This window comes from Bubalus bubalis, chromosome 2, assembly GCF_019923935.1.
Source record: "Bubalus bubalis isolate 160015118507 breed Murrah chromosome 2, NDDB_SH_1, whole genome shotgun sequence".
NCBI lineage: Eukaryota > Metazoa > Chordata > Mammalia > Artiodactyla > Bovidae > Bubalus > Bubalus bubalis.
Window position 1 is genome coordinate 153,058,715 of NC_059158.1, and position 23,704 is coordinate 153,082,418.

A 23,704-nucleotide genomic window follows, 5' to 3' on the forward strand; every position below is an offset into this window, starting at 1 on the left:
ACACTGGGATTTCCCTGGTCATGCCTGCTTTCCAGATATTTCAAGTCTGGAAAAGGGGATACTTCGGTTTCAATTTAGGCTGGAGGTGCAAAAAGGCTTTATATCTCTCAGGCCTTGTCCTGGTTTCAATGTTCCTTCCTAATATGCATGAAAGCAAATAAGCACAGTGGGATACCTGGGATCTTAAAGCAGAGCCCCAGTAACCATGGTGCATAGCCCAAAATATTACACATGGAATTCTTCCTCTACCTTTTCTTCTTCTCTTCAATCTCCAACATTAGGTGTTTTTTAAACTTTGGGGATAGGAGAAAGTGAAAGGGCAAGTATCCAAACTTAGTCTCTGGTGCAAGAGAAGTTACCTACACCAAGTCAGATGCTTCACACTTCCTAGTTGCCCAGTGGTTACTGCTGAGCCCTTAACAGCTTTTTGATAGTTAGCATGGAAAACTCATGTCAGGTCTGTCCCTAGTATTTGTATAACAGTGGAGGGATTCCAGCCAGGAAAACCTCACTTATCTGATTGACAGGGGTCTGTACCCTACACTTCTCAATTGTTGCTGTTGCTATTCAGTCGCTAAGCTGTGTCCAGCTCTTTGTGACTCTATGGACTACAGCAAGCCAGGCTTCCCTGCCCTTCACCATCTCCCAGAACTTGCTCAAACTCATGTCTATTGAGTCAGTGAGGCCATTTCATCCTCTGTTGTCCTCTTCTTCTCCTGCTTTCAATCTTTCCCAGCATCAGGGTCTTTTCAAACGAGCCAGCTCTTCCCATCAGTCGGTCAAAGTACTGGAGAGTCAGCTTCAGCATCAGTCCTTCCATTGAATAGTCAGGACTGATTTCCTTTACAATTGACTGACTTGATCTCCTTGCAGTTCAAGGATTCTCAAGAGTCTTCCCCAACACCACAGTTCAAAAGCATCAATTCTTTGGTGCTCAGATTTCTTTATGGTCCTACTCTCACATCCATACATGACTACTAGAAAAACCATAGCTTTGACTATACATACCTTTGTTGGCAAAATAATATCTCTGCTTTAATACACCGTCTAGGATTGTCATAACTTTTCTTTCAAGGAGCAAGCGTCTTTCAATTCCATAGGTGCAATCACCATCTGCAGGGATTTTGGAGCCCCCCCGCTCCCTCACAAAATAAAGTCTCTCACTGTTTCCATTATTTCCCCATCTATTTGCCATGATGTGATTGGGACTGGATGCCATGATCTTAGTTTTTTGAATGCTGAGTTTTAAGCCAGCTGTTTCACTCTCTTTCACTTTCATCAAGAGGCTCTTTAGTTCCTCTTTGCTTTCTGCCTTAAGGGTGGTGTCATCTGCATATCTGAGGTTATTGATATTTTTCCCGGCAATCTAGATTCCAGCTTGTGATTCATCCAGCCTGGCATTTCACATAATATACTCTGCATATAAGTTAAATAAACAAGGAGTATAGTATACAGCCTTGACCTACTTCTTTCCCAATTGTGAACCAGCCCATTGTTCCATGTCCAGTTCTGTTGCTTCTTGACCTATATATGGATTTCTCAGGAGGCAGGTAAGACGGCCTGGTATTCCCATCTCTTTAAGAATTTTCCACAGTTTGTTGTGATCCACATAGTCAAAGGCTTTAGTGTAGTCAATGTGGACTTCCCTGGTGGCTCAGCTGATAAAGCATCTGCCTACAATGTGAGAGACCTGGGTTCGATCCCTGGGTTGGGAAGATTCCCTGGAGAAGGAGCCATACTTAGAAATCCTCTGACCCTTTAATTTTGAGCTATTATTACTTTTATTCACATTTATCCAACAAATATCTCCACGTTTATTAATTTCCCCCCAATACATGCACAAATACTCAAAGTAATGGGGTATACTTGTTCAGAAGATGAGCACTTGCTAAGATCATTTTATCCTATAATATGTGGATAGCAATCAATGTCAGTCTATCAATGTAAGTGACCAATTAATCAAGATTCATTATAATTTACACGAGACAGCATTCTCTTGTGGATTTGGTTAGCAGCATCACTCTGCAGCACCCTCAACGTGTACCAACAAAATAGAGTTTCTGGATCTGAAAAACTGATAGATTCTACAATCTGATAAATCCACATATAGGTATGCTCCTTTTATTCTTTTCTATCTGAAATTCTGGTTTTGATTTCCCAGAGTTTATCTTTACAATGTTATATATCTATGAACATTTTTAGAATAATAGTTGGACCAAACCCTGTAAAAGATAAAAGCATCACTCAAGTTCCATGTTTTTTTCCAAAGAAATAAAAAAAAAAACTTAAAAATTTTAAGTGAACAAGTGCAATTTAAGAGAGCTCTTGCTTTAATATCTGAGATCTATTTTTTCTGATCATATTTCAATCTTATTTATTTCATTTTCCTTTAAATTAGTAGGTGAATTTGACAGTCCTAGAAAGAGAGGCCATAATAGCAGTGCCAGGGGCCAAGAATTGAACAAGCTTTCCTACACCATCCCTGTGTCTCAACAAGGGCTGTACCAAATACCTAATTTTAGTATTTGGCTCAACACCAAACACCTGGAAATGGCATCCACCCAGGAACGAACACAAAGCTAAGCAGTGGGTGAGCAAGCGCATCTGTCTCCTCTTGTTTTCTGCTTCTTAGCTATTAGGTAAATAAGGTAGTCATTAGGTAAATAAGGTAGTTATTAAATGATGACTTACACAAAGACTGCAATTTCAGCATTCACATTTCATCTCTCCAACATTTATCAGGCTCCTCAGCAAGCAACAATTTGATAATATTTGTTAGGAAATTTGTGATATGAATATAAAATTTGTGATGAAAACCAGTTTGACCTCCTACTCAATGCTATCTTTGAGGATAGACTTCAAACTCTTTTCTCCTTAGACCAGAATGTACACATGAAGCATGCAGGCATCAGATGTGTTAACATGGAACATTCAAAACTGATTAACTTTCAGTTGCTGGTTTCTGCCTGACCATGTTCTGAGTCAACACCTTCTTCACCCCCTCAACACACACACATGTACATGTCAGAGCACTCAGGACTCCTGACTCCATTTCTTCACCCACAGAAACCACATTTCCTCTCACTCCTTCTCACTTCACCAATCCACAAACCCTTTAACTACCCCTGAAATATGGAGCGATTTCCCGACATCTCCACAAATATAACAGAAAGCTTTCGTGGTCTCATGTAACCAAACTTATAACCATATGCACGCCTCATGTAACCAAGAAAATCACTCATCTCTCTACTGTGTCCAATTCAGGATATTTTGTAATAGACCATGGTACACCAAATTTGAAGACTATATTTTGGTGCTATGCATTTCAGGCACACATATAAAAACATGGAAAGCAATGCCAGATTTTTTTTAAGGCTTTGTCTTTCCAAGTACTAAGCTTATTGACTCTTTTTTAAAGAATCTAAATTTTGCTTGCTTTCTGAAATAAACATGGCTATTTCCCTCTGGTCTTAGAAGGGTTCTGCAGAAACATGCTTTAAAACAAAATTTATTCATGTAATATGACTTTATATATATATATATATATATATATGTATATATGTACTGATTTCTTTTAGGATTGACTGGTTTGATCAAACCAGTCAATCCTAAAGGAAATCAGTCCTGAATATTCATTGGAAGGACTGATGCTAAAGCTGACGTTCCATTTCTTTGGCCACATGATGTGAAGAACTGACTCACTGGAAAAGACCCTGATGCTGGGAAAGATTGAAGGCAGGAGAAGGGGACGACATAGGATGAGATGGTAGGATAGCATCATCGACTCAATGGACATGAGTTCAAGCAAGCACTGAGAGTTGGTGATGGACAGGGAAGCCTGGCATGTTGCAGTCCATGGGTCGCAAAGAGTCAGATATGACTGAGTGACTGAACTGAATGAATCCTACAGAAACCCATGAAGTAGCAATAAGTAGTTTTATCCTTGATTATTTTTATAAAAACTTTGGAACTGTAACATGTTGTACATCCCTTGGGTTCCCTGTGTCTCACCTATCTGATTCCAGACACCAAAGTGACCCCCTGGCCTGTGAGGGCTCTGATCAGCCTTACACAAGTGCAGTTAGAGAGCACTTTACCCTGGGATATGAATCTACCCATCTCTAGCTTCCCACTTGGCCTTTTCTGTCATCACCTCAATTTGGGGGCAGATGGGGAACCCATTCTCCACTCACACATGTGCAACTTGGAGTTGTGGGGGAATTAACACCTGTGTGAGCTTCCCGGGGGTTCCATAACAAAATGCCATAGAATGTGTGGCTTAAACAAACAAACAAAAAAACCTTACTTTCTCACAATCCTGGAGGCTACAAGTCCAAGATCAAGGTGTCAACAGATACAGTTTCTTCCAAAGCCTCTCTCCTTGGTTGCTTTCTTACTATGGCCTTACATGTGCTTTCCTCTGTGCACACTCACCTCCAGTGTCTATCTCTCTGTCCATCCAAATTCCCTCTTCTTATAAGGACACCAGTCAGACTGGATTAGGGACCACCATAAGGGCCTCATTTTAATGTAATCACCTATCTCCAAATACAGTCATGTTCCGAGGAACTGAGAGTTAGGGTGTGAACCTACGAATTTGGGGGAACACAATTCAGCCTATAACATGCCCCATGGGGACTAATGGGCGAAGGAAATGGATGAATAAATTTTTCTTTCATCCTTCTTCTGAATGGACAGTACTGATTCACATTGTATGTTAGGGCTCTCAGATAGCATGAGGTGATCAAGCAAGTAGCACTTACAGCAATGGACCACTAGCAACTCATCTACTCATCTTAGTGTTCACTCTCCTTTCTTGCCTGGTTTCCTCTCCGTCACTACTTTTGGCTCCCAGAATCACAACTGCTAACAAACAATATGCACTCAGGTTCTGCTTCCTGGAGAACCCAGGCTAAGATACATAAGCCATCTTATTTCATCTTTACAACAACCATGACAGATATATATTATTATTACTTCATAAATAAAGAAATAGGAGAGTCAGAGAAGATAAATAGGAGAGTCAGAGAAGATAAATGACTTGCCCAGAGTCACACAGCTAGTAAACTACAAACACAGAACTTTGATTTAAATCTTTTTGATGCTCAATCCTGCATTATCTTAGGTACCTGCTTCCCTGGTGGCTCAGATGGTAAATAATCTGCCTGCAATCCAGGAGACCTAGGTTCAATCCCTGGATTGGGAAGATACCCTGGAGAAAGGAATGGCTACCTATTCCAGTATTCTTGCCTGGAGAATTTCATGGACATAGGAGCCTGGCAGGCTACAGCCCATGGGGTCACAAACAGTCAGACATGACTGAGAGACTAACACTCTCACACTTTCCTGTATTATTTCCCAGGTATCATGATACCTCCTAGGAAAGTCTATGTATAATCAGATAAAATTTAAGCCATTTTCCCTACCAATTTTTAAAACTGTTTAAATAGATTAGAGGTAAGACATCCTAAGTACATAATGTATCTCCCTATTTTTTCAATGCTATTCCTTTCCTCTTTCACCAAACCTAAGAGTTTGATGTCCCTTCTTCAAAATTTACCTGTATCTGAAACTATTTTATTTTTTGAATAGAAATTATATAAATTACAATCTCTTTATTGGTACTATCACAAACTATACATTTCCAAGCCAACCACAGCTCACAGTCAAATTAGGGAGGCTCTTACATCTTTATCAAAGCTTAACAATTTAATTGTTCATTAAACATGGGAGTAATTTAGTGTCCTACTATGTAATCATTATTGCTTCCTGAAAATCTGATGTGATGAGGTACAATAAATGCAAACTGAAATATTGCCTGTGGAAGGTTATTTATTATTTCTTCTGGCTAAAAACATTCATAACTGAAATTTATTGGTCCATACTCCCTTCATTATAAATATTTTATGTTCTGCCTCAGGGATCCATGTCTTAGCATTTAAATGTCTCAATCTTGTGTCAGTAACAGGAAGAACAAGTTCACTGGGTGGAATTTTTGCCCTTTACTTCAGAATGTTACAATAATAATAGGCTATAAATATGTTATAATTATGCCTTTGATCATTGCTGTAGTTTTCTAGTCTGAATGAATTAAATTCAAAACTAAAGCTGAGCTGGTAGGCATAAATGACAGTAGTTATCTTAAACTAAGATTTTGCTGAAACCCATATTAATTTTGTGAAAATATTTAAGTGGCCAGAGTAGCAAACCATTTTCCTCTTCTACCTTAATGTGAGTGGTGTCTGAACCTAGCACCATTTTTACATATCAGTAGTGGTTTAAGTAAAGCTTTATAGTCTTAGTACTTTTATATCTGAGTCACCACAACAATCCTTGGAATAAATACCAAGCAGTTTGTAAAAATCTCCTTTGTTCAAATAAGAAAACTGAGATTCAGGCAGATACCAATGTATAATTTTTGTTTTAATTTTTAAAAATTTTAATCATGAGATAGTAAAATTGTGCTACAATGTGAATCAAATTCCAGTCTTCTGCTCAGCTCTCTCTCTCTTGATTTTTTCTTAAAGGGTTTTTTGATATGGACCATTTTTTAAAATCTTTATTGAATTTGTTACAGTATTGCTTCTATTTTATGTTGTGGTTTTTTGGCTGCAAGGCATGGGGGATCTTAGCTCCCTGGCCAGCGATCGAACCCATACTCCCTGCATTGAAGGCGAAATCTTAACCACTGAACAGCCAGGAAAGTCCCTGCCCATCTCATCTTACGCTGAGGTCGATGGTGAAGGAGGTAGAGGAGGGGATGATGGAGAGTAAAGGACATGAAGAAGTGACTAACAGCAGATGACAGGGAATGCTGCTGGGGAAATGGAAATATGAGACAGAGAGAATGTTCTGCATCACCTATATTCTTCTTGATCTGTCTCCCTCTCCAAAGCCTGCAGAACAGATCACTGGTTGATGATCACTGGGAGATGCCTACAATCACTATAGTTTTCCTGGAAGCCCCAATAAGCTATGGGACCAAGAGTGGTCTCATTAATGTGAGGCTTATTATATCACTTTCGTTAATGGATTTTTTTTTAAGTGCAGTTGATTTACAATGTATTAATTTCTGCTGTACAAAAAAGTGATAGTTATACGTATATACACATTCTTTTTTGTATTCCTTTTCATTACAGTTTATCACAGGATAGTGAATATAGTTCCCCGTGTATACAGTAGGACCTTGTTGTTTATCCATTCTATATATGATAGCTTGCATCTGCTAACCCGGAACTCCCAGATCTGTCTCCCTCTTCCCCTCTCCCATGGCAACCATAGGTCTGTTCGCTGTCTGTGTGTCTGTTTCCATTTCACAGATAAGTTCATTTGTATCATATTTTAGATTCCAAAAATTAGTGATATCATATGGTATTTGTCTTTTTCTGACTGACTTCACTTAGTATGATAATTTCTAGGTCCATCCATGTTGCTGCAAATGGCATTATTTCATTCTTTTTCATGGCTGAAGAGTATTTCATTGTGTACCTGTACCAGATTTTCTTTATCCTATTAATGGATATTTTAAAGTTCCAAGTGGAGGACCTTTCAGAGATCTTTATCTCATTCACTTACAAATACACTCTGGACCTAGCTTTTGAAACCTACTCTATGAGGTTTCAATGTGAGAGCACACAGAAAGAAGAAAAACTGAACTTCATCTCAGTTGAAGATTAAAAAGAAAATTGTATGCTGGTATTAAATTATTCATAAGCATATATACAAAGGAAGGGCTAGCCTTTCTTAGCATATATAAACATGTTGACAGGGAACATTTCCTGAAGAAATATTATGTAATTCGAAGAAAAGGTGATTTTTGACAGTTTGCATCCTGGCTTTCTTGGTCACTGAATTTTCTTACACTATCCTCTGAGACCATGCGCTTGCTCTCAAGTGTATTCCTTAAAACAACAGTTCCTCTAGAAATAAGTTTACATGAAAAGAGTAATCTGTAATTATATTTTTAAATGCTGGTCCCCCAAAATATTCTGTTGACAAAGCAAAGCTGAGTTTATTGCTTACTGTGGTGAGGAAGACAGTTACTTTTACAATCATATTAGCATCTTGAAGTGAGAAGGACAAAGCAAAGATATTTCTGAGATTTGAGGGTCTGGTTAAAGTTGGGAATTGATTAGAATTGCAGAAGTTTCATGATATAATAGGATTGGAACACAGCATGGATATAGTTCCAAACAGAATCTTGAAGAGCTAGCCCTTCTTTGATGCCACATTATCTTGAGAAAAGATATTTATTCTAATGAGGGTAAATCAAATATTTAGATAAATAGATGTGCTGGAAGTTTTTAAAATGAACAATAAAGTTATTTCTAACTTTAACAGCCTAGGCAGGCTTCCTGAAGACTAAAGCCATGTAATAAGATAATCATATAGTAAAGTCATGGTAACGTAGAGCCTAGACAACAAACTTGCAGGTGTAAATAGTTCTCAACATAAGTTTAGGAATTCCCGGGTCAAACAAAGTTAAGCAAATATTTTAACAGTGGTGCTTTTCCGAGCCCTTAATACATGAATGGGCACATAATTTTCATGGAAAAAGTATACAAAATATTTTTATCTTACTTTTATGAAAATAAAATATGCCTGGACTAGCATTGCATATAGTTGCAGAAATAGTGACCAAGACTTTAGGATATTCATTTTTTTAAGAAAATGGAGGTAAATATAAAACCCAAATAGAGGAGTAACCATAATCCCAGGCTGGCATTTCCCCACACACAGGCACTCACAGCTTAAGAAACTGGCACAAAGGCACAGTGGGCCGTAATCCAGTTCAAGAGTTAAGCAGACAGCATCAGCGATCAGAATGGAGATTCAAAGAACCAAAGGGTTTGAGGAGATGATACAAAAAGAGGGGAGTCCTTTCTGTGGAAATATGTTGCTTAGCTAACAAAATGAGTCATGGATCTTTTTATGTCTTCGATTTACCCTGCAATGTCAGGATTGAATTGTTACATAGCAACAACACTCTTAGTAGATGCTACACTTCTGAGGCAAGAAATACCTTTTATTAAAAATAAACAAAAGTTGAAAGAACACTTTATCTTCATGCACACATAATTTAAATGGCCAGACATAGCTTGGCTATTTTCTATTACTCCCAAGAACAGGCTAACAACTATAAATAACAGGTCTTCTACTTAGTCTGGGATTGATAAATGCCACTGCAAGATGATATTCCTTCATTCGATAGTGAAAGGAGTCAGTCACTTGACTGAAAATGACTAGAAACGACATGAACATTTCCATTATTCGATACAAAAACTGAGTAACACTTTTTTTTTTCACTGAAAACAGTTTTTTACTCCAAACAGTAGTAACTATTTCTACTTTTGGAGAAACAATAGAGGGAATAAAGCAAATGTTTAAAGTATCAACTCAAAAAATACTTCAATTAAATATCAATTTGGGAAAAACAGGCTTAATTTTTATGGCAGGAAATAAAAGTTGATTCCAGGAGTTTACATAAATGTGATTCTAACTGTGCAATCACAAAGGAAGCTCCAGAGAGAAAAAAAAGTCCAGATATTCTACAAAAATCAATGTGGTTGCTGAGCTCAGATTGTAAAGGGGGACATATAAAACCCAAACATCACTGGCCCTTCTTATGACTGGCCTGAGACAGCGATGTATACAACACAGCAACCTCCAGGAAACCACTGTAAAGTAATTCAGATCTACATGAAACGTGCACACACCTTCTTTTATCTCTCATCCATTCTTATGGCAGTTTCTTCCCTAACACCTACAACTTTTTCAGATTCTTCCTTACACTTCTTCCCGAAAATCCTTCCACTTGTTTTAGTCCAAACTCAAATGCCTAGGACCCCCTTTTTTTTCTAGGCCTTCTGTTAAAAATAAAGTTGGTCTTTCTCTGTTCTTTGGACCCAAATTGAAATTTCTAAAGCCCAGCCCTAAAGATTCAAGAATAATAAACAATTCTTCCTTCTTACAGCTGCAGGGGAGTGGAGGCTGACCAAAGTCTCAGAATTTGTATGTTAATGTCTTTGTCCTCTCCACGTGTTCAAAAGGTGAGATGAAAGAAACATAGTCAAAGATTCTTATCAGAGGATGGTAAAGAACTGACAGCTTCAGGAAGTCTAAGCACCAAATAAACTACAAAATTTACTAACATGCATACCTCCTGCCCTCCCCCACCCCCCACACACATTAAATCTTTTAAGCCTTAATCAGAGTGTGTTGAAGGTAGAGAAGAAAATGTTCTCCATTTGAGGCCAATAATCTTTGACTAATGACAAAAGAGAAAGCAAACCTTTCTTTGGACTGAAAAAAAAAAAAGAGAAAACATTGGTAAGAGGGAATTAATTGGAACTGTAGCTGGGGAAGGATAGTTAAGCTTCTGGTCTCAAATTATCTCTAAAGGTCTCTAAGGAACCTGCAAATTAGATCATTAAACCAAACATTGCCAGTGACCTTTGAGGGACTGTCAAGAACAATAAAGGGGAATAAAACAGGAGATAAGCAAATACCAACCAATTTTGAAAAACTGGATGAAGGGAGGTTTGACAAATTAGAGACAGTTAAGAGTTACATTGATTTCAGCTAAGATTTTAGGATCTGTTATACAGATGAATAGGTTTGGAAACCTAAAGAAGCAATGATCATTAGGAGCCAATAAAGTCTCATGAAAACAAACCAGACTCTTCTCACTTCTTTCCGTGTTTTAAGATCATGGCAGGGTACAAATGGCACACACAACCAGAGGGTAACTAAGGTGAGTTTATAGCAGGGACTTTTCATAAGAGCTTGGGGTAAGGTTAAAGGAAATTTAGAGAGATAGTGCAGCAACTGTGGAGAACTGGCATCACCTAGCACAAGACTGGCTACATAATTTGCAGGGTCAAAGGCAAAATGAATATGCATAACCCCAAAAAAAAAGAAAGAAAATGCATAACCCTTTGTTCAAAATCCATTAAGAATTTCAAGACAGGGAGAGCAAAGCATTACCAAGCATGGGGCCCTGTATGACCACACAGTCTGCAAGCCCATTGCAGCCATCTCTGACCCTTAAGTTTCAAAGGGCAAGGAGGGAAACATGTATGAGAACCTGGAGAGAGTTGTAGCTGTATCTTTAGCTGGAGGAGTCCACTGGAAAGACCAAAGAGAAGCTAAACCACTTATATTTAATACTAAGCCACTGATTACTTGCAGCTGTGAAGAGAGGGATGGTGAAATTCATACCTTAATCCCATTCTATAATCTCAGACAATGGAATCAAGGAAATAGAGTACACAGAAGACAGGTTCCAGAAGCACAAAATGGGGTGGGGAGTGAATTGGGAGAGTCAGGAAGAGTATTTTGCACACCTTTATGAAGTGAGAATGCTGCTAAATCTGTGAAACTTGGTAACCCTGCTCTAGATGGACTTTAGGAAAGCGTTTGACAATTTCTCAGGAGTTCCTATTGGATAAAATGGAGAAAGATGGCCTATAAGTAAAGATAATCATGTGGATTGATAATAGGTTTAAACAATTGTATCCAAAGTAAGAAATGGAATATTTCCTGTTATATCGGTAAACAAGGATGTCACAGTCATCAGCAATTGCAGCCACTATGGATAGTGAGCCGGTGAGCCTGAGGAAACTCACCTAGGGAGAGAATACCTGCCATCTAGCCATCACACTGCACCCCTCCCCACAGTGAGCCCTGAGGAAACTCAGCATGTAAAAACACAGGATACTAGACCCAGATAGCTAAGATGCATGTCAAGGGAATGCTTTCAGAGAGCCTAGACTCTTTCATCTACCCATACATAGAAAAGTGCTTAATTCCTTAACTTGGGATATCTGGTTTCTTTAATTAATATATTTTTTTTTAATGTTTAGAATACCTGCTGTTTGTCACAAAACTTTTATATAACCTGGCTCCCTATCTTATCTCCTCAAAGTAGTTCTTTCAGGGTTACTTGAGATTACCTGTAAGGTTACCTCCCTGGCTTAAGACCTAAAAATTCCCCCCAAATAAAACATAACTCTCAACTTTTGGGTTATGAATATTTTTAGGTCCATAAAAGTATACTGAAAACCAGTACTATCCAGTTTAGCATTTTCTAGTACTGATCTGCAGATATAGAAGGAATGATTATCAAAGCATGGTTTACAGATGATTGAGTGACTAGCCAGGATGAAAGAATTAAAATCCAAAAAGATCTTGACAGGCTGTAGTAATAGGATAAAAAGATCTTGGCCAGCTGGAACATTCAACTAAATCTAATAGTAGTAAATCTTGGGATTTGCTCTAAAGTTCAAAAGCCAGTGGCACAGGTTTGGGAAAAGGGAGACAATACATATGATGTCTGAAAATGACTCAGGCAGTTTAGGAGAAGGTAAAGTCAATGTGAGTCATGAATGTGGTGGATCCTCCAGAAAAACCGATTAGGTTTTAGGTAGAATTAATTGAACAAAGGAGGTGATAATCCAAACCTGGGATGGTGTTGATCATACCACACCTGAAAACTGGATTTATTTGAATGCCATATATGACTTGTACTTGGAGAAGAACAATTAATTAGGATAGAAGAGACTTATAAACTAGGACCAACCATAGGAGCTGGTCTGGCTTTAATAACTGATGCAAATGACAACATGAATGTGACAGTGTTGAGACTACTGTTCAATCAGCAAACAAAAGAAGAGCAGAGGACACAGATGAGATCACAGATATATGTGTGGATGAGGCACCTCTTAACCTTAGTTCCTTCCCCTGAGTTTGCAGGGTTAAGACTCTACTATGACAGAGGACCTAAAACCAAAATCTCACTGTCTTTTGAAAGGAAAGGGGGACATTTTCCCAGAGGGATTCACTTTGTTAACATATAAAGAAATTCTTGCTTTCAAACTGTGATGCTGGAGAAGACCCTTAGACAGCAAGGAGATCAAAACAGTCAATCCTAAAGGACATCAACCCTGAATATACATTGAGAGGACTGAAGCTGAAGCTGAAGCTCCAATACTTAGGCCACCTGGTACAAAGAGCTGACTCATTGGAAAAGACCCTGATGCTGGGAAAGATTGAGGGCAGGAGGAGAAGGGGATGACAGAGGATGAGATGGTTGGATGGCATCACAGACTCAATGGACATGGGTTTGAGCAAACACCAGGAGATAGTGAAGGACAGGAAAGCCAGGCATGCTGCAGTTCATGGGGTTGCAAAGAGTCAGATGTGACTCAGTGACTGAACAACAACAGTTACATACTTCTGAATGCTCTTTCTTATTTGTCATTATGCCTATTGAAGAAAGCCAAGTACTAACACAGAATAGAAATTACTCCTTAGTAGTAATAATTGAAGAGATTTGTCCCCTATTATAAGAGACCCCTCTGGAGCGTAATGGTATACAAATTGTATCCAAATATATTAAAGACCGCCATATGAGAAAATAATTGTCATTGTCCTTCACTAAATCAGGAAATAAAACAGTATCATTTTAAAAAATCAGAGAGAGTTTTTAACAGTCCAATTTCCTGAGAACAAAATAGAAATAAGAAGGTCCCCAATAACTAAACATGAATAAAACAGGACACAGCCTAGATGGTTCCTTAACGGGTATGCTATTCGGGCAATTCCAGCATTCCATGGTGTTTAAAGTCATTTTTAAAGTTCACTTCCAATGCTGAACTTCTATTCATTCTTTCTTTCATTCAGTAAGTATTTATTGAGAACAAGACATATTCCCAATACTAAGAACTGAGGATACAAGCCACTTCTCATGGAGCTTAAATTATGATGGCATAGGTAGATAATAAATAGATCATTAATAAAATGTCAGGAAGTAGTGGTACATGTGAAAAAAATAAAGCTAAGTAAGAAGCTCAGGTGATGGAGGAAGAGAAGGAGATATGGATAAAATGGTCAGGAAAGGCCTCTGTGGCTAATAAGCTCATTTCCTTATCATACTAAATTTCTCTAGATCTTCTATCCCAGTCTCTTCTTAAGGTTATCATCATTTTTCCTTCCTTATAATAATTACCCTCCCTCTGGTTTACCTTTTAACTCCTAAACTGAGAATAACTTTAAATTTTAAACTCAGAAGAATTTAGTAGTAAATGTAGTATAGTGTAATTTAAAAGCAGGATGTGCCCAATTCTTTCAATTTCATGTAGAACCATGATGTCAGTATCTTCATATATCTAGATACAGTACATTTTTCCTTCTCCACCAACAAAAACTTTGTAATATGTGGGCCCAGGCCTGTCTTTCTAATATCAGATTGTTATTTCTTAGAGGATAGGACACAAACACTTACTTAGCTGTGCCTCTTCCCCATCTTAAGACAGCTTTATCTCCCCTTCATCTATGCCATTCCTTTTATTTAGAGAATAAATGGAAATTATTGGTATTTAACTGGAAATTTTTATTCCATGATATTTTGATGCCAACATCTAATCAAATCTAACATTAAACAAAGGAAAGTGAGAAAACAAAGCACTGTTATATCCTAAGCTTTAAAGCTAAGAGGAAATCAAAACAATTGAATTATAGACACAAATTAGACACATAGATACAAAATAGCCTATGAACTTTAACTTTTTTCTTTTTCTTTCTTTCTTTTTAAACTAGTGTATTCATATAGCTGAAGGGCAGGTAGGTATTTGCAGTTTCACAAGGTTAAAAACATCATAACAATTTTCTGTTAACATAATGTGGGCTTCTCTGATGGCTCAGTAGGTAAAGAATCTGCCTATAATGCAGGAGACCTTGGTTGGGACCCTGCATTGGGAAGATCCCCTGGAGAAAGAAATGGCAACCCACTTCAGGATTCTTGCCTAGGAAATCCCATGAACAGAGAAGCCTGGCAGGCTACAGTCCATGGGGTCCTAAAAGAGTCAAATGGAACTTAGTGACTAAACAATATCAAAGAGTTTTAGGCGCTGGAAAAATAACAGCTGGAAAAAATGGTCATGTTGGAAAATGAGTTAAAGACAGTAAATGTTCACATCTTTTTCTGCTTTAACACTCACTGGTCCTAAGTTGAAAACTTTCTATACTTATAGGAGGGAATACAACACAAAGCAGTATCTCTCAAGGCTGTTTTCATACAACACCAAAGGGAATGCAAGTCTGTCAATTAATTGATTTTGAAAAAATCAATGTGAATGAACAAGTGATGAAAATTATTCTTAAAAACGTAACTGGCTAAATTACAGTCTTTATTTACTTGTTCTCTGAAAACAGAAAAGCTCTTTATATTTACAAAAAATAATAATAATAACAAACAAACAGCTCCTTAAGGAAAAAAGAAAAAACTCTTTCTTTTAATTTTATGAAAATTTTAATGTCCTGTACTGGAGAAGACTCTTGAGAATCCCTTGGGCTGCAATGAGATCAAACCAGTCAGTCCTAAAGGAAATCAACACTGAATATTCATTGAAAGGACTGATGCTGAAGCTGAAACTCCAATACTTTGGCCACCTGATGTGAAGAGCCGACTCATTGGAAAAGACTCTGATGCTGGGAAACATTGAAGGCAGAAGGAGAAGAGGGAGGCAGAGGATGAGATGGTTGAATAGCATCACTGATTAAACAGACATGAGTTTGAGCAAACTGAGGGAGACAGTGAAGACAGGGAAGCCTGACATGCTGCAGTCCAGGGGTCTCCAAGAGTCTGACACAACTTAACAACTGAACAACAACGACAACAACAATTAGCATTTGGGCTATAAAACCACAGTGTCATTCTAATAAATAGAACACTTCTTTAGCCATACGTATGTGTTTCTAAGATGTAATGTATGAGTCTTTTTAAGATATCATCAAAACTTGGTTTAAAAGTTTTTTTCTCTATTTCATGCTCTAAGTGGGGATATCTCTCCCAAAGAAAGGGCAGCATGTTCATGATGTAACAGCAACATTAACCGAAGGTGATTATGTAAGTTTTTCTAAATTGACTTTAGTTCTACTATTTAATTATCTCGAAATGCAATATATAAATAACTGCTTTGTCTTAATAAAATAACAACATTTTAGGTGATTCTTATATGCACTATTGAATAATTTCTATTTGCTTTCTTGTCAGTGAGGAAAAAAAACATTGATTTTAGGGGTCCAAAGTAAATTGTTAAACCAACATAAACCATGCTTTTGTTTGTAGTGAAGATAAAAGACTTTGAAGATACCACTAATAAAAATGTATATTAGAGTGTATATTATAATGTATATTATAGAGACCCCATGGACTACAGAGATCTTAGAGATGGTCTTAGAGATCCCATGAACTATACAGTCCATGGAATTCTCCAGGCCAGAACACTGGAGTGGATAGCCTTTCCCTTCTCCAGGGGATCTTTCCAACCCAAAGATCAAACCCAGGTCTCCCATATTGCAGGTGGATTCTTACCAGCTGAGTCACAAGGGAAACCCAAGAATACTGGAGTGGGTAGCCTATCCCTTCTCCAGTGGATCTTCCCAACCCAGGAATTGAACCAGCATCTCCTGCATTGCAGGCAGATCCTTTACCAATTAAGTTATTAGGGAAGATAAGAAAGCATATATATATATATATATATATATATATATATATATAAAAATAAGCATATATATAAAAATATATATGTAAAATAAGAAGCATATATATATATATATATAAGAAGCATGCGTATGTGCTAAGTTGCTTCAGTTGTGTCTGACTGTGACCCCATGGACTGTAGCCTGCCAGGCTCCTCTGTCCACGGGATTCTCCAGGCAAGAATACTGGAGTGGGTTGCCCTCCTCCAGGAGATCTTCCCAATATAGGGATGGAACCTGGGTCTCTCACATCTACCTGCCTTGGCAGGTGGGTTCTTTACCACTAGTGCCACCTGGGAAGCCCAATAAGAAGCATAGAAGCTCCAAAATAAACCATTTCACATGAAGGATTTTAAGAGGGGATTGTTTCCTAACCTGTTGTTTAGGAAAAAAAAGTAGGTAAAAATTAGATCTTGGAAACTTGCATCCCTGACCAAAAATAGAGAGGGAGAGGATGTATTCAGGCGGAAGCTCACAACCCTGCTCAAGGAAGCAGAGGTTACACTGGCTAGAAGTTCACATCCACACGTAAAGATGAAGGAGATCTGCATTATACAGCTTAATGCTTATATCCATACCCAAGCACAAAAGAGACCAGGGATCTTACAACCAGAAAGGTTGTACCCAGGATATTCATATCCACATCCTAAAGAAGAAAACTGGCCACTCATACATTGCTCTTGGGAATATAAAAATGATACAGTCACTCTGGAAAGCAGCCTGAGCATTTGTTAAAGCTCTAAGTTTGCAACCATCACACAACCCAGCAATCACAATTCAGGGTTTATTCCAGAGACTGAAAATCTAAGTTCTTACAAAAACCTTATAGTAGTGTTCACAGCAACATGATTTGTAATAACCAAAAACTGAAAATAATCCAACATCCTTTCAGGTGAATAGTTAAAGTGATTGTGACTAGTACATCCATACCGTAGAAGGAAATGGCAACCCAATACCATAGAATAGTACTCAGCAAATAAAAAGGGAACAGAATATTGATACATTTGTAGCACTGGAAAACTAATATTCTAATGAAAACATTATAGGGTTTATAAAGTGGACACACTGTATGGACACCAGAGAATGATGTGGAGGGAAAAAGTCAATTCCCTACAGTTATACAATCTGTTTATATAGAATTCTTGAAATGGAAGGACTCCCAGGTGGCACAGTGGTAAAGAATCTGCCTGCCAATGCAAGAGACGCAGGAGACCTGGGTTTGATCTCTGGGTCAGGAAGACCCCCTGGAAGAGGAAATGGCAACCCACTCCAGTATTCTTGCCCTGAGAATTTCATGGACAGAGGAGCTGGCGGGTTACAGTCTATAAGGTTGCAAAGAGTCAGACATGACTGAGCATGCACACACACTCACACTCACACTTGAAATTCGGGACAGTTTAGCAACTATTAGGCATTTAGGGAATGGTATGGGAGGAGTTATCCATAGAGGGAAGTGAGTAAAGGGTATACCAAAATCTCTGCATTATTTCTTATAAGTGCATGAGAATATATGAAGAAATGACAATAAGTGGTTTAATTAAAAGAGAAAAAAAAAAAAAAAAAACACTAGAGTTGAACTCTCCTACTATTCTTCCAATCATTGCTTAGAAACCCTGGCTGGACATGATCTCTTCCCCAGCAGAAACATTCCCCAAATGCCTCCAGTATATGAAGTGGCAGGACAAAAAGAGGGCCAAGCCAGCAATAAAGAAATTCTCAGGACGGCATACAGAAAACAAGAGCCAGGGGCAAAGAGAGGCATCCTAGGTGTGACCATAGACCCCGTGGTTGAGATACTGGTGAAACAGAGAACAAAGAGTAGATTAGATGTGACAAAAAGTGCAGAATAATAGCAATCCAAGACTGAGATATTAGAAAGCAAACACAGATCCATTGAAAAAGAACGCTTAAAAACAAACATGAACAAATGGGACCTAATTAAACTTAAAAGCTTTTGCTCAGCAAAGGAAACCATGTGCTGTGCTTGGTCCCTCAGTTGTGTCCTGCTCTTTGTGACCCATGAACTGTAGCCCGCCAGGCTCCTCTGTCCATGGGGATTCTTCAGGCAAGAATACTGGAGTGGGTAGCCTTTCCCTTCTCCAGGAGATCTTCCCAACCCAGGGATTGACCTAGGTCTCCCACATTGCAGGTGGATTCTTTATGGTCTAAGCCACAAGGGAAGCCTAAAGGAAACCACAGACAAGACGAAAAGACAACTCTCAGAATGGGAGGAATGTCTGCAAATGAAGCAACTGACAAGGGATTAATCTCCAAAATATACTAATAGCTCATGCGGCTCAATATCAAACAAACAAACAATCCAATCAAAAATAGGTGGAAGACCTAAACACATATGTCTGCAAAGAAAGCATAAAGATGACCAAAAAAACACATGAAAAGATGCTCAACATCACTAATTACTAGAGAATGCAAATCAATACTACAACATGGTATCGCCAACAGTCAGAATGGCTGTCATTAAAAAAACAAACTAAAAACAATAAATGCTGGAGAAGGGGGTGGAGAAAAGAGAACACTTTTACACTGTTGGTGGGAATGTAAATTGATACAGCCACTATGGAGACAGTATGGAGTTTTTGTAAAAGATGAAACTACCATATGACCCAGAAATCCCACTACCGGACATATAGGCTAAAAAAAATCATAATTCAAAGAGATATATGTACCCCAATGTTCACTGCAGCGCTGTTTATAATAGCCAGGACATGAAAGCAATCTGAATGTCCATCAAAAGAGGAATGGATAAAGAGGATGTGGTCAGTAAGTTCAGTCACTCAGTTGTGTCCGACTCTTTGCGACCCCATGAACTGTAGCACACCAGGCTTCCCTGTCCATCACCAACTCCCGGAACTTACTCAAACTCATGTCCACTGAGTTGGTGATGCCATCCAACCATCTCATCCTCTGTCATCCCCTTTTTCTCCTGCCTTCAATCTTTCTCAGCATCGGGGTCTTTTTCAAACAAGTCAGTTCTTCACATCAGGTGGCCAAAGTATTGGAGTTTCAGCTTCAACATCAGTCCTTCCAATGAACACTCAGTACTGATTTCCGTTAGGATGGACTGGTTGGATCTCCTTGCAGTCCAAGGGACTCTCAAGAGTCTTCTCCAACACCACAGTTCAAAAGCATCAATTCTTCGGCGCTCAGCTTTCTTTATAGTCCAACTCTCACATCCATACATGACTACTGGAAAAACCATAGCTTTAACTAGATGGACCTTTGTTGGCAAAGTAATGTCTCTGCTTTTTAATATGCTGTCTAGGTTGGTCATAACTTTTGTTCCAAGGAGCAAGCATCTTTTAATTGGTACATACATACAATAGACTATTACTCAGCTACAAAAAGGAAGAAACTGTGCCATTTGCAGAGACATGGATAGATGTAGACACTATCATACAGAGTGAACTAAATCTTTAAGAGAAAAACAAATATCATATAATATCACTTATACGTGGAATCTAGAAAAATTATACAGATGAACTTATTTGCAAAGCAGAAAAGGAGACACAGACAGAGAGAACAAACGTATGGATACCAAGCGGGGAAAGGGGGGTGGGATGAATTGGGAAATTGGGATTGACATATACACTGCTAAGTCACTTCAGTCGTGTCTGACTCTGTGCGACCCCATAGACGGTAGCCACCAGGCTCCCCCGTCCCTGGGATTCTCCAGGCAAGAACACTGGAGTGGGTTGCCATTTCCTTCTCCAATGCATGAAAGTGAAAAGTGAAAGTGAAGTCGCTCAGTCATGTCTGACTCTAGCAACCCCATGGACTGCAGCCCACCAGGCTCCTCCATCCATGGGATTTTCTAGGCAAGAATACTGGAGTGGGGTGCCATTGCCTTCTCTGGACATATATACACTAATATGTGTAAAACAGTGTGGGCTTCCCTGGTGGCTCAGATGATAAAGAATCTGTCTGCAATGTGGGAGGCCTGGGTTCAATCCTTAGGCTGGGAAGATACCCTGGATGAGGGCATGGCAACTCACTCCAGTATTCTTGCCTGGAAAATTCCAGAGACAGAGGAGCCTGGCAGTGGGCTACAGTCCATGAGGTTGCAAGAGTCGGGCACAATTTGGTGACTAAACCACCATCACCACTAGTTTCTACATACATTTATAAAACTTACTCCCCAAAGCTTTCACAACAAATTGTCTTCCAGATTCCTTAATTAAATTGTGCAGTGCTTCAACAGAATATTTATTTATCCTTAAAAAAGTATTCCATTCACTGACACAAGACTATTTTTTGTCTGTTAGAGACATATTTCCTACTCAATCTCATCAAATGCCTAGCACATTTTTAAAAATAGACTTTGTTTTTTAGAGAAAATTTAGATTCATAGCAAAATTGAGAGGAAAGTGGAGAATTTTCATGATTTCCCATACATAGCCTCCCTCACTGTCAATATCTCACACCAAAATTGTACATGTGTTACTTTCAGTGAAACTACATTGATGCGTCTTTTTATGCAAAGCCATTTTTCATATTAGGGTTTACTGCTGGTGCTGTACATTCTGTGGTTTTTTACAGATGTATACTGGCATAAACCTACCACTATAGTATCCTTCAGAATAGCTTTATTTCCCTAAAATTCCTGTCTGCTCCTCTTCATTCCTCCTCCTCAACTCCTGGCAACCACCCATCCATAACTGTCTCTATAGTTTTGTGTTTCCTAGAATGTTGTATAGTTGGACTCGTACAGTAAGTGCCTTTTCAGATTGGCTTCTTTTATGCAGCAATTTGCCTGTGAGGTTCTTCCATATCCTTTCATGGCCTGATAGCTCAGTTGCTTTTAGTGCTGACTAATATTCTGGTGTCTGAATATACCGTTGTTTATCCATTTACCTGCTGAAGGACATCTTAGTTGCTGCCAAGTTTTGGAAGCTATGAATAAAGCTTTAAACATTCAAGTGAAGGTTTTTGTGTGGATGTAAGTTTTCAACTGCTTTGAGTAAATATTAAAGAATGCAATTGCTACATCATATGTAAGAGTATGTTTACTTTTGTAAGAAAATGCCAAACTACCTTCCAAAGTGAGCCTACCATTTTGCATCTCATCAGCAACTAGTAAGAGTTCCTATTGTTCTACATCCTTGCCAACATTTGGTGGTGTCCGTATTTTGGACTTTCACCTTTCTAATAGGCACAAGGTGTCTTGTTTCAATCTGCAATTCCCTAAGGACATATATTGAGCATCTTTTCATATGCTTTTTTGCCATTGGTATATATTCTCTGATGAAGTGCCCATTTTTAACCAGTCTTGCCTTTCTTAAGTCTTAAAAGTTCTTTTTATATTTTGGGTAATAGCATTTAACCATATGTCTTTTAGAAATGGCTTGTTTTCTTGTTCTCTTGGTGGTGTCAGTTACAGAGAAGTTTTAATTTTTCAGAAGTCCAGCTTCATGGATTGTGCCTTTTGTGTTATATCTGAGACGCTATCACCAAACTCAAAGTCATCTAGATTTCCTCTTGTGTTATCCTCTAGGAGTGTTTTAATTTTGCCTTTTCCCTTTAGGTGTATGACCTATTTTGAGTTAGTATTTGTGAAGTGTATAAAGACTGTGTCTGGATCCAGTTTTGTGCATGTGGATCCAGTTGTTCTCGCACCATCAGTTGCCTGAATTGTCTGTCCTCCATTTTTTTTTTCTTCAATGTTGTATTGGCTATTCTGATTCTTTTATCTTTTCGTGTAAACTTTAGAATCAGTTTGTCGATATCCATAAATAGCTTGCTGGGATTTTCACTGGAATTGCAATGAAGCCATAGATCAAGTTGGGAAGAATTGACATCTTAACAGTATTGTGTCTTCCTATCTGTGAATGTGGGATATCTCTCCATTTATTTAGTTCTTTGATTTCTTTCATCAGGATTTCATAGTTTACCTTCTGTATATCTTGTACATATTTTGTTATGTTTATTTCTTTTAGGGGAATGTTAATGTGAGTGGCATTGACTTTTGGGTTTTTGTTTTTTTTTTAATTATAGTTTTTCAATCCCAGTATATAAGAAAGCAGTTGACTTTTATATATCCACCTTATATGCTACAACCTTGCTTTAATTGCTTTTTGGTTCCAGGAGTATTTTTATTGATTCTCTTAGACTTTCTACATAGACAGTCATGTCCTCTGGTACCAAGTACAGTTCATTTCTTCCTTCACAATTTGTATATGATCTATTTCCTTTTATTGTCTTGTTGCATTAATTAGGGCATCCAGTATGATATTGAAAAGGGGTAATTAAAGGGGATATACTTGCCTTTTTCCTGTTCTTGAGGAGAAAGCTTATTGTTTCTCACCATTAAGTAAGATATTAACTGTAGATTTTTGAATGCTTTTTAGTTAAGTTGAGGATGGTCTCCTCAATTTCTGGTTTGCTAAGTTTTCATCATGAATGGAATTGGATTTTGTAAAAGACATTTTCTGCATCTGCTGATATGATGAGGTGATTTTTCTTCTGTAGCTTGTTGGTGTGATGGGTTACATTAATTTGATTTTTGGATGTTGAATCAGCTTTGCATCTAGAATAAATCCCACTTGGTCATAGTGTAAAATTCTTGTTATACATTCTTGGATTTGATTTGCTAAAATTTTGTTGAGGATTATTACATCTATATTCTTAAAAGGTATTGTCTGTAATTTTCTATTATTGTCATGTTTTTGTTTGGTTTCCTAATAGATGGAGTTAGGAAATATTTCATCTACTTCTATCTTCCAGAAGAAATTCTAGACAACCAGTATAATTTCCTCCCTAAATGTTTAGTAGAATTCATAAGTGATCTCACCTGGGCCTGGTGCTTTCTGTTTCAGAAGGTTATTAATTATTGATTCAGTTTCTTGAATAAATCTAGGCCTGTTCAGATTGTCTACTTTCTCTTCTGTGAGTGCTGATAGATTGCACCTTTCAAGAAATTGGTCCATTCATCTAGATTAACAAATTCGTGGGTGTAGGGTTGTTCATATTTCTCCTTAAGCTTTTTACTTGTTAGAATGAAGTGATGACTTTCAAACTCCTTACATACTAGACTAGAAACCAGAAGTCCAGTTAAGAACACTTTGGAAGGGCTCAGTAAACTGAAGTATATAATTGCATAAGCTGGAGTCCTCACTAAACAATTTCTCACAATTTTCTTATGTCT